At 33.9% G+C, this 3246-nt stretch overlaps 1 long non-coding RNA gene across 2 annotated transcripts; it reads right to left on the bottom strand.

The window, feature by feature from the left end:
• Positions 1-270: 270 nt before the first annotated feature.
• LOC128293306 (uncharacterized) lies at positions 271-2800 on the bottom strand. 2 transcript variants are annotated; one of them, XR_008283478.1, is made up of 3 exons: positions 2714-2800; positions 2163-2249; positions 271-540 (listed from the first exon to the last, which is right to left on the bottom strand). It is a non-coding gene; the product is annotated as an uncharacterized LOC128293306 (long non-coding RNA). The 2 variants fall into 2 exon arrangements; XR_008283477.1 differs by lacking the exon at positions 271-540 and having other exon boundaries at positions 2013-2249.
• Between the last annotated feature and the right edge of the window lie 446 nt (positions 2801-3246).

The raw sequence follows: 3246 nt of genomic DNA, 5'->3' as shown, positions 1-3246 counted from the left end.
TCATAAAAAACTTAAAAAATCTCTTGCATCAAGGCTTCATATGCCCATGTGGGTATAGAGCACACGCCCGTGTGCTAGGGACACGCCCGTGTCCCAAACCCGTGTCCAAAAACCTGGACAAATACAAGGCTATTTTCCAAGCCATTTTGTCACACTCACAATAGGTACACGCATACTTATACAATAACATACAACATGGCAAAATTAGGTACTTAAACATTCCTAACATGTCATGATTATGGCAATTTCACATGCAATAGATATCATAGATTTTACTCACATCTTTACCACATTCATACTATAATCATTATAAACTCATCACATAATACCATAGCACATGCATGCATAATTAAAATAGATTTACAACCCCATAATCAAAATAGGCCAACACATATGGTTAAAGCCATATCACATACTTTAATATTTAAACTCCTATACATGTCATAGGCTCAAAGTACTTGAAATCACTACACCAATAGAGTTAGCTTGACAGTGTGATAATATCTCTGACAGCCTCCAACCTGAGCTAACTTAGAAACTCTAGAAAACATGGGAAAGAAGAGGGGGGTAAGCTTTCGCTTAGTAAGTTCATATGAAAACAATAAGCACTCATTAACTTGTTTTATCAATGTTTACAACATATTCTCAAGTTCACTACAAGCTGTCTTTCTAAGCAACGGTCACTAAATTATTTATATCTGGAGCTACGAAACTCTGAATTAAGTTTCGTTAATTTTCCCTGAAACTAGACTTATTTTCCTTTCTTCCATAAAATTTTCAGAATTTTTGGTTAAGCCAAATAGTACAGTTTATTCCTCAAAGTTACCCCTGATTCACTGTCTGACAGTTCCGACCCTTCTGTACTAAAGTTCAATTATCTCATAGTATAAGACTCAAATAATGTTCCCGTCTATTTCTCTTGAAACTAGACTCATATGTCTACTTACTAATTTTTTTCTAGAATTTTTGGTTGGGCCAATTAATACAGTTTATTAGTTAAAGTCTCCCCTGTTTCAGGGTATGACCACTCTAACCCCTGTGCACTACAAACCGAATTTCTCCCTGTACAAAATTCCAACGACCATGGCTTTTATTTCCCCTAAAAATAGACTCAATAAGGAATCCATGCATGTAAGGTATGACTCTTAATAAATTTTGTACAATTTTTGGTGAATTTCTAAAGTCAGAACAGAGGATCTCGAATTCATTCAGACCCTGTTTCACAAGAATTCAAATATCACACAATATGGAATCTTTTTCTTCCCCTGTTTCTTTCATGTGAAAATAGACTTATTAAGCTTTAATCCCATATTTTATTCTGCCTCTAACTCATTTTCCACTATTTTTAGTGTATTTTTAAAGTTACACTACTGCAGTAACTCAAATCTGTCAAGGCTAAATTACTCATTCATGATCATTGTTCACAAAATTAATACAACATCGTTTGTATAATCATCACCGAGACATTCATATCACATTTTCATTTATCATCTTACTATATTGTTGTTATGTCGAGTTTTCAACCTGAGGGTTAAGTACATACCTATTCAAAGTATCCATTTCACAACATTTACCAATACGTCCCTTTCATCTCGAGTATTCCTCCATTTGAGTAGAATTTTACCCGTTGAACACATCGGAATATAATTCGGATACATGGAAAGTTTGCACATAAGTGCCACATATGTAGCCAAGCTACCATGTAACCCGCCCATAAGTGAACTCGGACTCAACTCAACGAGCTCGGGTGTTCGCATCCATAAGTGAACTCAGACTCAACTCAATGAGCTCGGATGCCTAGTTACATCTCACGAACTCGGACTCAACTCAACGAGTTCGAACATTCGCATCCATAAGTGAACTCGGACTCAACTCAACGAGTTCGGATGCTCAACCATCCTAGTGACATGTCACTTATATCCTAATCTATTCCTAAGGTTCAAACGGGATTTTTCTCGAACACATCTCCTTGCCATCTTCCGTAAAATACCGAAACCAATACTCGGTAGCACTTTATATTTAACAGATAATACACATAACTTGCATTTTATTCGAAAATAACCACAAAGCATATATTTCATGATAAAAATCAGCATATCATATATTTAACATCAATAACTTAAAAATAACAATTATGCTACATTATTTACACATGAACTTACCTCGATACCACAAAGGTGAAAAAAAAGACGTAATTATCCCTTAATCGATTTCTTTCCGTTCTAGGTCCAAATCTCGATTTTCATCATCTAAAATATCACATTCAACTTATTAAAACAATGTACTGATCAAATTAGTCAATTGACAAACTTGGGCAATTTTTACAATTTTGCCCCTATATTTTTCCAAAATTACCAAATTACCCCTAGGCTCGTAAAATAATTTTTATCATATTTCTTTACTCCTTGAGTCTAGATGAACCATTTTCATAACTATAGCAACTCATAATTTCAACTATTTCACACATTTACAACTCATTTTACAACTTAGCAATCTAGCCCTTTTTAAGGTGTTTTCATGCAATTTCTTTCACAAAAGTTGTTTATTAGACAACTAGGACTTATAAACTTCCATAAAAACACAGCAAACAACACATTTACTCTCATGGAAAAACCCTAGACTCTTCATCATTTTGCAAAATAGACCCCTCATATGAAAGCTCATACTTTAGGGGTTCCAAAAATCATCAAGTAAAGACATTAAAATCACTTACAAGCAAGGGAAATATGTTGCTGAAATTTTTCAGCTTCAAAGCCATTTCTTTGCTGCATATTTCGGTGAAGGAGAAGAGAAAAATGATAGCTTTTTCTTTTTGATTTGTTAATAATAAAACTAGTCAAAATTAGTGACCAAATTTCACCTAATTTTGACTTTTCAAAAATTTTGTCTCCCATGGCCGGCCATCACACTTTAAATGGCCTAATTTTACTTTAAATACCCCCAATTTAAGATACAAGGCAATTTAACACCTTTAGGTATTAAAACACAACTTTTACCTTTTACGCGATTTAGTCCTTTTTCGAAATTAGACTAGAAATTGCTAAAATTAACTTACCAAAATTTACATGCACTTATAAAATTATATTATAACACATAAAATAATACTAAAATAATTTTCTCTGGCCTCGAAATAGTGGTCCCGAAACCACTGTTCCGACTAGGCCCAAATTCGGGCTGTTACAATGAAACCTTTTCTACCCAACCTTCTATTCTTAAAAGAATAAAGAACTTCTTAAGCAAGTAAAA

This window comes from Gossypium arboreum, chromosome 5 (genome assembly GCF_025698485.1).
Source record: "Gossypium arboreum isolate Shixiya-1 chromosome 5, ASM2569848v2, whole genome shotgun sequence".
NCBI classification, from domain to species: domain Eukaryota; kingdom Viridiplantae; phylum Streptophyta; class Magnoliopsida; order Malvales; family Malvaceae; genus Gossypium; species Gossypium arboreum.
The sequence above is the reverse complement of the archived record's forward strand: the minus strand, read 5'-3'. Positions and strand labels throughout refer to the sequence as shown.